This window comes from Amblyraja radiata, chromosome 5, assembly GCF_010909765.2.
Source record: "Amblyraja radiata isolate CabotCenter1 chromosome 5, sAmbRad1.1.pri, whole genome shotgun sequence".
Taxonomy (NCBI): domain Eukaryota; kingdom Metazoa; phylum Chordata; class Chondrichthyes; order Rajiformes; family Rajidae; genus Amblyraja; species Amblyraja radiata.
This window is the reverse complement of record NC_045960.1, coordinates 28,695,760-28,708,551: the sequence shown is the minus strand read 5'-3', so window position 1 is coordinate 28,708,551 and position 12,792 is coordinate 28,695,760. Positions and strand designations below refer to the sequence as shown.

The following is a 12,792-nucleotide window of genomic DNA, read 5'->3' as shown; positions in this document are numbered from 1 at the left end:
CATGCCATTAGCTATCTCCACTGCCTGCTGCACCTGCATACATATTTTCATTGACTGATGAACAAGGTCCCCAAGCTTTTCCCAACTTGACACCATTTAGATAATAATCTGCCTTCCTGTTCTTGCCACCAAAGTGGATAACCTCACATTTATCCACATTTAACTGCATCTGCATTTAACTCACCCAACCTGTCCAAGTCACCCTGCATCCTCATAGCATTCTCCTCACAGTTCACACTGCCACCCAGGATTGCGTCATCTGCAATTTTACTAATGTTATTTTTAATCCCTTCATCTAAATCATTAATGTATATTGTAAATAGCTGCGGTCCCAGCACCGAGCCTTGCGGTACCCCACTAGTCACTGCCTGCCATTCTGAAAGGGACCCGTTAATTCCTACTCTTTGTTTCCTGTCTGCCAACCAATTTTTTATCCATGTCAGTACCCTTCCCCCTATACCATGTGTTCTAATGTTGCCCACTAATCTTCTATGTGCGACCTTATCAAAGGCTTTCTGAAAGTCCAGGTACACTACATCCACTGGCTCTCCCTTGTCCATTTTCCTAGTTACATCCTCAAAAAAGTTCAGAAGATTAGTCAAGCATGATTTCCCCTTCGTAAATCCATGCTGACTCGGACCGATCCTGTTACTGCTATCCAAATGTGTCGCTATTTCATCTTTTATAATTGACTCCAGCATCTTCGCCACCACCGATGTCAGGCTAACTGGTCTATAATTCCTTGATTTCACTCTCCCTCCTTTCTTAAAAAGTGGGATAACATCAGCTACCCTCCAATCCACCGGAACTGATCCTGAATCTATAGAACATTAGAAAATACTTGGGCAAGCTGCACCATTGGGAGGGGAGAGATGGAGGTGTCACAGAATCATACAGCATGGAAATAGGCCTTTGGTCCATCTCAACCATGCCGACCAAGATATACATTTGAGCTAATGCCATTTGCCTGCGTTTGACCTACATCCCTCTAAGCATTTTCTATACATGTACCTGTCCAAATATCTTTTAAATGGTGTTACTGTACCTGCCTCAACCACTTTGCTTCATGGCATGTTCCATATATGAGCCACCATGCTATGAAGAAGTTGCCTCTCAGGTTACTATGAAATCCTTTCCCTCACCATAATCCATGCCCTTTAGTTCTTGATATCCCTATCCTGGGAAAAAGATTGTGTTCATTCACCCTATTTATACCCCTTTGTGATTTTATATACCTCCTTAAGATCATCAGTCAGTCTCCTACGGCCCAAGGAATAAAGTCTAGCCTGCCCAACCTCTCCCTACAACTCAGTCCCTTGACAATTCCTCAGCAATACAAGCTTTTCATTGGGTGCACGTGACAATAAATTAAACTCAACTGAAACTGGATCCTGACAACATCCTTGTAAATATTTTCTGTAAACTTTCCTGCTTAATGGCAGCTTTTCTACAAACGTATGGTCAAAACTGGTTACAATATCCAAATGTGGCATCACCATCATTTTGTACAATGCAGCCTTCCAACATCCATATTCAAAGCACTTACTAATGAAGGCCAGAGTGCCAAAAGCCTTCATCATCACCCTGTCCACTTTCATGGAACTGTGTACGTGTATTCCGAAGTCTCTCTGTTCTACAACACTCCCCAGCTTATCGACAGCGACACTTCTTATTTGAAGATCTGAAGACATTATCAAGAAATTATGAGTAGATATTGACTATTATTTCTTTGAATTTTGAAGCTTCAAAGCTTTAATTTTAAACGGCTTCTGTAAGAAGAGCCAGATAAATGAATGCGAGCCACTAGCTTGGAAGATAGCCAAATAAGTGCTTTTCCAATCTGTCTGGAGAAAGGAGATGTCTGACCTTGGATTGTTTTGAAGTCTCGATAACACACATTCCTTCTGAACTAACGTCATTGTTAGGCCCGTGGATGTTTGAGAGATGTTGGCAGCAATCTCAGTTATTGTTCTGATTAAAATGTTGACAAAACAAAATTAGAGCAACTGGAAGAGGACTTTGTTCGTTCAATTTAAAGACTTGGCAATCTGCCAGGACCTGTTTAATCATGTCTCGAGAAGATTGAGGGGGGATCTTATGGAGACTTACAAAATTCTTAATGGGTTGGACAGGCTAGATGCAGGAAGATTGTTCCCGATGTTGGGGAAGTCCAGAACAAGGGGTCACAGTTTAAGGATAAAGGGGAAATCTTTTAGGACTGAGATGAGAAAAACATTTATTACACAGAGAGTGGTGAATCTCTGGAATTCTCTGCCACAGAATGTAGTTGAGGCCAGTTCATTGGCTATATTTAAGAGGGAGTTAGATGTGGCCCTTGTGGTTAAAGGGATCAGGGGGTATGGAGAGAAGACAATACAAGATACTCCGTTGGATGATCAGCCATGATCATATTGAATGGTGATGCAGGCTCGAAGGGGCGAATGGCCTACTCCTGCACCTATTTTCTATGTTTCTATCTACTAGCAAGCAAATTGGATTTTGTTTGTTATGTGATGAAGTTGGTCACACCATAAGATGGTGTTGAAGATTCAAGGTGAAAGAATATGAAGAAAAGATGGATTTCTTGAAAGTGAAGAAAATCTGTTTTGGATGTTTGAAAAAAGGACATATGGTGAGAGACTGTAAGTCCTATAATTTGTTATAAGTGCAGGCAATATCATTCTGAAGCACTTCATACGGAAAAGAACACACCAGAGCATTGGGAAGAGGAAGAACCGGAACAAATAGAAGAAGAACCACCAGAGCAAGTATAAGAGGAAGAACCGGAGCAAACGGAACAGAAGAAGAAGCCAACTACTAGAGATGCTATCACCTCGCCTCAAGTAGCTGCTCATATTGGGGCCAGGGTTGAAGCTTGTATCTTTTTTTATCTTACCAGTACAGGTGAGGAAGAGTAAGACAAATACAGTGTTGCAAACATATGTTTTTTGGATCATGGAAGTTCGATTACCTTTTGCACAGAAAACCTGACGAGAAGACTGAATATCACAGAAGAGACGAAGATTCAATTGCGTACCATGACTGAAGATAAAGAGAGCATGAGTCATTACATTACAAGTATGGAGATATCCAGTCAGGATGAAGATAATTTTATACCAATACCTGAAGTGTTTACACATGTAACCATGCCTGTTGGTCGTCAAAATATACCTAGACATGAAGACTTGAAACAATGGCCCTACCTGAAGGATGTCAAGATATCTGAAATAAATTCTAGTGTTGACCTACTTATCGGAACAAATGTTTTGAAGGCATTGGAACCTTTACAGATTGTGAGGAGCCAAGGTGATGGACCGTATGCTACAAAAACCCAACTTGGATGGGTTATCCATGGCTCCTTGAGAAGAAATAATGAAAACAGGAATCAGAAGAACTATCCTGCCATTGCTGTTGATCAAATATCTACTGATAAATTAGAAAAGCTGATGATAAAGCAATACAATCATGACTAAAGAAAGTACCAATAAGGAATCGGAAGAGATGTCGAATGAAGAGTTAAAGTTCATGGATATTATGAACAACTCAGTAAAGATTGACGGACACTATTGTCTGGACTTACCTTTCAAACAGGAAAGTATTAATCTGCCGAATAATCGTCGTAAGGCAGAGCAAAGTACCCAGAATTTGAAACGCAAGTTTGGCGAGAATACTAAATTTGATGAAGTAAGAATCTCTTTGAAGAATAATTTCTACATGGATGATTGCTTAAAATCCATGTCTATTAAGCAGGAAGCAATTCAACCAGAAGAACATCTGACTTCCCGTTGCAATAAGGGAGGATTCACACTTGACAAGTGGATTAGCGAAACCAGAGAGTTGGATTTGGACAGAGACAATCTGCCAATGGAAAGAGCATTGGGAGTTACTAATAATGCACAATTGAAATATGTTAACACAAAAGAAAATCCTGCGGATGAAGTTTCCAGAGAACTGACAGCGAACCGCTTCTTAAGCGATAAGAGATGGATCAATGAACTAAAATCTCTCTGTAAGCCAGACAGAGAATGGCCAACGCTTGAGCTGGGATTTGAAATCTGTGCTAATGATCCGGAAATTAATCAAACCTAACAGTGAACTTTATTGCTAAAAATCCTGTTATTCTTGTGAAGGATTTCACATCTCAACGTTGATGTTACAACACATCCATGAGTTAATCGGACATGGAGGAAGACATTTCATGCTATCAAAGCTGTTGTGTGTTGGACCATATATTGGCTATCATGCCTGATTTTAAGGGTTTGGTGCGCACGATACGACTTAAAAATAAAACCAATGTTTTAATAAGATCAATAATCACGTTATGCTTGCTTCTAGAAGGCGATAGTGAAGATGGATGAGTCGATGAAGAATTCTGATTGCTGATATATAGTGTTGCTATTTTCCTTGTTAGTATAGTGGTTAGTATCCCCGCCTATCACGCGGGAGACCGGGGTTCAATTCCCCGACGGGGAGCCAACCGGGGTTCAATTCCCTGACTTTTTGCTTTAGATATGTTAAGCCTTCGTGGCTACTTTTTTGATGTTTATTAATAATTGCCTCGTTATATACTCGGAACAATTAGGGCCTGGTATGTAGTGGCCATTTGGCTTATTTTGTGTGTCATTAATTATGGCATGTGGCTTTAAATTTTAGGCTGCCCATTATTATGTGGGTGGTACATATTCTAGGGCGTGTTTGGAGCTAAGTTTCTTGCGCGGAAGCTTAGTTTTTAGTTTTAGTTTGGGACTTACCCTTTGATCATGTGAAGTGTAACGGAGACACGAGAAGTTTCTAAAGTTTAAAGCGATATGCTGGAGTTTGACGAAGATTATAGTGTACGAGTCGGAAGAAGGTCGGATGTATTCCTTATTGTTTTTCTTCAACAATAAAGAATTTATTAATCAAAAGACTGTGCTATGAAGATTTATCTGTGAAGAAGCTCTGAAGGTCTCACGGAGAGCTCACATTATGATATTCTCCTTAATCATGTAGTCTACTTTAGTGGCTAGAGGGCGGTGATCTCTTGAACGATATAAAAATCTGCCGCTGCAGTTGTAGGTTAATGTTTGCATCCTTGAGATCTTCTGAGATGCTTCTGAATCTTTTGCTATTTTTATAAAATCTAAGCTAGTTAATCATTCAAACAATTTCCACAAGATAACTTCTTTATCCAGAATTCAAAGTAGCCCTCCTTTGCTCATTTTATTTGGTTATTGCCTGCCTGGTGATTATTTCATTGTTTCATTTGATTTGAGTGCTATTTTTTCATCATGTTTTATTAGCTTCACTTTCTTGTTTTTATTGCCATCTTGGTTGTTTCCTATGTGAAATTTTCCCATCATTTCTATTGTATTTTCCTCTGATCTCTACTTATACTTGGCATTATTGCATTTTACAGAATTTCATTTTGACCCTGTTTGGAATGTATTAAATCTGCATCTTACTCATACCAGTTTTAAATAACATCGAAAACAAATCTGCCGTTTAATGCAGTATCATTCACACTACTGGCCCAGTTAAATTGCGAACAACCCAGACATATTTTGCAAAAGTAACGTGAATTTCAATTCTTTGTGGTAATTTGCAAATGTGAGTAAGCTTACTTATTTATTAGCGAAGGGAGACATCTGAATGCATGCTTGTTCACCTGTGGACGCACACACACATGCACTCTCTCTCTCCCCTCCCCCCCTCTCCATCCCTGCTCCTCCCTCTCACTCTCATGCTCTGCCCACTTTCATGCTCTGCCCTCGCCCTCTCATGCTCTCTCCTCTCCCCACTCCTGCTCTCCCTCTATCTCCCTCCCTCTCTCTCCTGCTCCTCCTCTATCTCTCGACTCAATCCCAAAAGACAACCCCCCACTCCCTACCGATTTCCCCAGCGAGATAAACCTCTAGTACCCAAACACCTCCAAGAACTCAATCCAAAAACACTACCCCTCTCTCTCATCCCCTCCCCCTCATCTCAACCCTCCACCCCTCTGCACCCTTATCTGTGAGACCTTCAACCTACCCCTCTCTCCTCCATCTCTCTTATGCTTGCCCCTCTATTTTCATGCTCTCTGCTCCTTCCCCCTTAAGTCTCTCTCCTCTCTCCACTCTCTCATCTCTCCCTATCTCTCATAAGAAAGATCCGCATTTCTCCTGGACTCGCCGGGAACCCCCTTCCGAAACAGGTATAAGAGAAATCCTCTCCCAAAGAGAGAACAGAGAGAGAACGCCCTCAAAGAAGAACTCTTCCGACTCTCTCTCCAAAGCGAGTTTCTCTCTTCTCCCTGCCTCTCTCCAGAGAAACCTCTCTAACGCGAGATCTAGAGAGAAGGGACCTCTCTTCTCCCCTCTTCCTCCCCCTGAAATGGAGAAGAAGGACTCTTTCTCTCTCTCCCTCTCCAAAGCGAGCGAATCCTCTCTCCTCGAGAGAGAGCGCTCTCTCGATGCTCTCTCGCTCGTCTCTAATTGCTCCATCACTCATAACCACTTAAGAGAAAACCAAGATCATTACAACTCTCCATCTCGAAGACAACCTCCCTCTCTCACTCTCCAGCCAAATCAACCCCCTTGCCCGATACGCGAAGGGTCGCACTTCAACCTCACAAAACCCAGATCTCTCAACCTCCTCCCTGAATCCAATCAGCAGAGCTCCCAAACTCACGCTCTACTCTCTCTCACCCCTCTCCATACCGATTTCCAGGCCACAATCTCAACATCCCACTTCAAACGTCCCTACATTTCTACCCCGCCTGCTATAATGCAAGTCGCTAAGTCTCCAGTCGACCCCTCACACCAGGATAACAACAGACTCTGTCTATCGTGACCCCATCACACGCACGAATTCCCCCCCCCGTCCGCTCCTAAATTCTCAAGCCCGCAAGTCAAGTTCCCCCACTCGCCTCAATCAAGACCGACTATGAACCCAAACAAAAATTTATCTCACAGGAGCGCTCCCTGTCTCTATTGGAGATCTCGTGGAGCACAGACTGCAGATTCGAGAAAGCGGCGAGGATCTCAACGGTGGAAAGGAGTGGGAGCTTGCAAGTCGCGGCGAGTGGAACTAGGAGACTAAGGCAGGGCGAATCTCGTTCCGTCGGAGAATATGGCGCTCTGATCTCTCGGACAGATGGTCAGCTCTCTCTCTCCGTTCTTCTCTCTTCTCTCCTCCCCCCCCCCTCTCTCCTCCCTCTTCTCCTTTTCTCCCTCCCCCACCCCCCACCCCCCTCTCTACCCAATGGACACTTTCAGTGACGGTGCTTTATTTGTAGGTATCTCTGCCATTACTCTGTGCATGCCCCTCTATACATTTATCGCTTATTTGCTCAGGATTCCAGCGTCTAATCTCTCGCACCTCCTGTCCGTGAGGCGGTGTAGGCCTCAAGCAGAGCAGCGCGCGATGTATTCCAGCACATTGTAAAGTGATGGCCAGACAACACCCTCACTCTCCTGTCATTGTCTATTCAGTGGATGAACTATAGTTCAGTGAGCAGTGTGGCAGGTGCAGCAGTAAAATGAATGTAGCAGCATGAGGCATATTCAACAACTATGTATTCAAGCGAGAGTTAGATCTAGCTCATAGGGCTCACAGAATCAAAGGATATGGGGAGAAAGCAGGAACGGGGTACTGATTTTGGATGATCAGGCATGATCTTATTGAATATGATGGCTCGAAGGGTCGAATGGCCTTCTCCTGCACCTATTTTCTATGTTTCTATAAGGTACCGACCCAGCAAAGCTGCAGAACAGCATAGGAATCCGCACACAATCAAGGATGGATTGTGGTGGACTCAAGCTTCCCAATATATTTGAATGCTTCGTGCATTTCATCATAAATACTCTAACGCTGATCCTTTTGTCATTATTTCTTTCCCTGCAATCCTCCATCTTCATGGGGCTGTTTCTCAATATCCTTCCACCTTTTGGAATGTATAGATTGTTTTACACATTCACTGCCATTCTAGTATTCAACAGTGGGTGGCTTGCAAAATCTTTGTTTGCGTTGCTAGAGTATAAATTCAAGAAAAGTTAACAGTTTCAAAACAAAATGCTGGGAAAAGGCATTATCTATGTGCAGTATTCTTCATAATGTTAATTTCATCGAAAAAAAAGTTCAGTGCATTCAACACATCCCTGCCCTAATCGTCACCACTTCACCATTCTGCGTTTTGCATTTGAACGTAAGCCCTCGTTTCAAAAAAATATAAATCTGCTTCGCTAAAGACCTCCATTGGAACCATAATTAAGCAAGCATAAAGTTTTATGAGTATCATTCTTCTGATTTTACGTTTATATCCTCTATTTTATTCAATTACCTTCTGCCGGTCTCCTGGTGCCACGATGTGTATTTCTACTGATAAAATTGGAGTGGAGTTTAGTTTATTGTCACATCTACTGAGGTACAGTGAAAATCTTTTGTTGCATGCTAACCAGTCAGCGCAAAGACAATACATGATTACAATCGAACCATCCACAGTGTACAAATACATGATAAAGGGAATAGCATGAATAACGTGTAGTGCAAGATAGAGTTCAGTAAAGTCTGATCAAAGATAGTCCGAGTGTCTCCAATGAGGTAGATAGTAGCTGAGGATTGCTCTCAAGTTGTTGGTATCCATACATTTCTAATACCATTACATTTTTAAATAAATTTAGATTTTCTTTTTTAGGGTCATTACTATGATGAACATAACAACCAGCGAAGCCCAAGAGTTCTTACTATTTTGTTGTTCAGTGGGTATGAGTCACATACCGACACAGTGCCTGCTGGAAAAATGGATAAACTCCCAACACATGTATATGCAGTTGCTGCTATTTCCCCCTGTGTTTGCAGTTTCTATTTTCAAGATGCAGCTCCTTGAATTTCAAATGGTGACTCATGTCTGTTTAGTCATTGAATGTGGTTGGTTTCAAATTAAGATGCAGTCAGTGGGTTGGAGAATGTTTGTGCACAGGGATGATATGTGGGCAAGCGTTTCCTCCAGTCTTCCGTTTAATGCAACATGGTAATTTAATGTAATTGCACTTCTAAAGGCAGTGCAGTAAAACCACATTATTGCCACGGGCTAAATAAAAGCACCGATTAAGCCAATTATTAATGGTAGGTCTCCTTTTAATTAATTTCTCTTCCACCTTCTACCTTTTTAAAAAGCTGGTGAACTTCATTGTAAATGTAGACACAAGCTGCCAGTCACTCATTCAGTACAAAGTGCCATTGTTGACAATTTTGCCGGTTAGTTAAAATGAAAAATATTTTAATGATACATCCTGTGGCTTCCCTCCCACCACCTCTTCAGGCCATTAAACTCTCAGATTTTGACCATCCCCAATTTGTGTAGTTTCTTGTGTTTCTTATCTTCCCCCACCTTTACCTGCCCCATCTCATCCTGACCATGAGACCCATCTTTCTACACCTTTGACTCCATTTCCACAAAATGAGTTGCCAGACGAAATGTAACCACTTAACTTCCTATGCTGGATCATTGTTAGTATATATTGTTAACAATCTCCACACGATCAAATCTTTAAACATCACCTTTCTCTTTAAAAAAAATCAAATTCTTACTCTGCTGTCCATCCATCTCTATCTCATTTCCACCTTTCCTCTCAAAGGTGCTTGCACATATGTATAAGCCTCTCATAGTTTTACTCGTGTTTCACAGAACCTCACTGTCTAAATTACAAACAGCTCCCTTGTTACTTGACCCAGTTCTGCAAAGGTTCTTATCGAAATTCTTAACATTGTACGTGACTGTGCCGTAGGGCCATTCTATGGAAAGTGAACCAAAATGTCACACACGTGACCAGATGGCCTCACATAAAGTAATGCATTAAAAAAAAAATGTAAGGGATTAATCTTGTTCATTGCTATTTTCCTACCTACAGAACTATAATGCATGTCTGCTAAATATATAAACATTCTAGCTTTGTAAAATTCAGTTTGTAAGATAAAAATGAGTTATGAAAAAAATGCTTCCGTGTGGGGTCACACACGTGACCAGTCGTATTTGACCTCTGACCTTAAACAAACATTGTCAGCATAACATGAAAATTTCACTTGAAAAACTTTGAAAAAAATATGAATAATATATACACTACAACTCAATATACCTGTAATGCTTTCAGAATTAGGAGAGATGTACTCCACAATTTTTCATATTTTTGATCACACACGTGACTAAGAATGGTGGGGGGGGCATAGATAATTCATCATCCCAGCACCTCTTCACTACTTTCCTGATTAATAATGCTCCACACTCTGGAGCCTTCTCCTTAACTATTAGACTGAAGCCAAAGATTAGGGTGCAAAGGCTTCTATTCACTTAACAATTCCTCTGGTGTCCCTCAAGGATTGCCACGACTGCCTCTTTATTTCCCATCACATTCTGCCTCTCAACAATATCATTTTACATCGCAGTGTCTGTTTTCACATGTATGCTAACAGCACCTGGTTCCAACTCGCCAAATTTGTCAGACAGCTTGTCTAGCATGCAGCACTGGAGGTGAAGACATTTCTTACAACTAAATATATTCTATTTTGCACTATCTATTGTACTTGAGTTTGAAATGATTGTATCTATTTGTAGGAAAGAACTGCAGATGCTGGTTTAAATCGAAGATAAACACAAAATGCTGGAGTAACTCAGCGGGTTAGGCAGCATCTCTGGAGAGAAGGAATGGGTGACTTTTTGTGTTGAGACCTTCTTCAGACTGATCCCAGGGGAGGGGGTGGGACAAAGAAAGAATGCAGTCAGATACAGTAAGACAGGGAGAACTGGGAATGGGGGGGGGGGGGGGGATAGAGAGGGAAAGCTAGGCTATTTGAAGTTAGAGACGTTAATATTCATACCGCTGGGGTGTAAGCTTCCCAAGCGAAATATGAGATCCTGTTCCTCCAATTTGTGCTGGGCCTCACTCTGATGGAGGAGGCCCAGGACAGAAAGGTTAAATTGGGAATGGGAGGGGGAGTTGAAGTGCTGAGCCACCGGGGAGATCAGGTAGGTTAAGGCGGACTGAGTGGAGGTGTTCAGCGAAATGATTGCCAAGCCTGTACTTGGCCTCGTCAATGTAGAGAAGTTGACACCTGGCACAGCGGAGACAGTCAAAGGTCTTCTGAAATCCAAGGAATAACATCCACTGACTCATTGAAACATACAGAATAGTGAAAGGCTTGGATAGAGTGGATGTGGAGAGGATGTTTCCACTAGTGGGAGAGTCTAGGACTAGAGGTCATAGCCTCAGAATTAAAGGCCATATTTTTAGGAAGAAGATGAGGAGAAATGTCTTTGGTCAGAGGGGGTGAATCTGTAAAATTCTTTGCCACAGAAGGCTGTGGAGGCAGTCAGTGGATATATATTAAGGCAGAGATAGATAGATTCTTGATTAGTACATATGTCAGGTTATGGTGAGAAGGTAGGAGAATGGGGTTGAGAGGGAGAATTAGATCAGCATTAGATTGAATGGCGCAGTAGACGATGGGCCGAATGGTCTAATTCTGTTCCTATCCCTTATGATCTTACGGCTCTCCTTGTCTACGCTACTATTTGCTTCCTCTTACTTCTCAGCTGATTGTAAACAAGTTCTTGCCTATGATTGTTGAAACAAGGACTGGTTTCAAACAAAAAGACAATGTTGGTGAATCTCAACGTCAACATCCCTGGAGAACATTGGTAGGTGTTGTTATCCAACTGAAACATTATCCCGAAACATCACCTATCCATGTTCTCCTGGGATGCTGCCTGACCCGCTGAGCAAATTATTGGTGTTATAAGAATTGCTGGCTGACATAATGCAAATGATGTACGGCGGGTGCAGAATTATAATCGATAATGCATGAACGGGGAGGGCTGAAGGGCTTGTTTCTGTGCTGTACAACGTGATGAACTGCTGAACACAATATAATTACTACTGCTGTCGCAAGTTAAGAAGAGTGGGAGTAGATATCTAAGTAGCCTAGAGCCAGGGATTCTTTTTTTATTATGTGGATAAAATCTACAGCCGGAAAGAAGATCAGGAGGATTTAGTAGCAGATGAATCAGCCTTGTATCTGTGACAGTTATTTACTTATTCAATGGGAGAATCATTCCAAGTTGAAATTACTTTGTCAAAAGGCAGATCATAAACTAAGATCTATCAGCAATAAAACTGTGCAAACTTAGAAGTTTGCAATTGGTACAATTGTGTAGGGAGATATCTATAAATTGAATTAAAAAGTTTTAGCAATTTGTTTTAAATCTGTTTTCATAACAAATTTTATTTTAAATGATCATGTTGAATCAGTACGTTAACGACTTGTTAACCCAGGAATTTTTTAACTGGGTGTTTTATTGATTAGGAGAAAAAGGTCTGTTTACAGGTTGAAGTTTTCTCAAGTATCTTTTGCATTTTACCCTTGTTCAAATGCATTTAGATAATATTATAACCCACTTTATAAATTTGAACGTTGACCATAAAATTTAGGAATTGGGTTTTTGCATAAGCTGTTAAGACAAGAGTTGAAATTGATTTGTGACTGGCTTGGGTTATGTTCAACAATAATTCAGCATTTATTTCATTCCACCATTGATTATCAAGGTAGGTGCCTCCATTGCTTTTCTGGTGACCATTTTGGAATAGCGATGAGGACGAAATAAATTATTTTGAAGTATTCAGAAAATATTCAAACTATGAGGTTAATTTCAGGACAATGTCCTTTTATAACTTTATGTCATCAGGGTACATAGGAATTAAATAGATAGCAATCATGTGGTTATGTATTGTGAAGCATAATGGACACCGTTGTAAATGTCTGATTCCCATCTTCTTT

General features: G+C 41.2%; 1 protein-coding gene and 1 non-coding gene across 2 annotated transcripts in view; both read left to right on the top strand.

Annotated features, from left to right (window-relative positions):
• rngtt (RNA guanylyltransferase and 5'-phosphatase) overlaps positions 1-12,792 on the top strand; it is a 289,586-nt gene that overhangs the window by 275,721 nt on the left and 1,073 nt on the right. The window lies entirely within an intron of this gene.
• trnad-auc lies at positions 4,402-4,473 on the top strand. The gene has a single exon. It is a non-coding gene; the product is annotated as a tRNA-Asp (tRNA).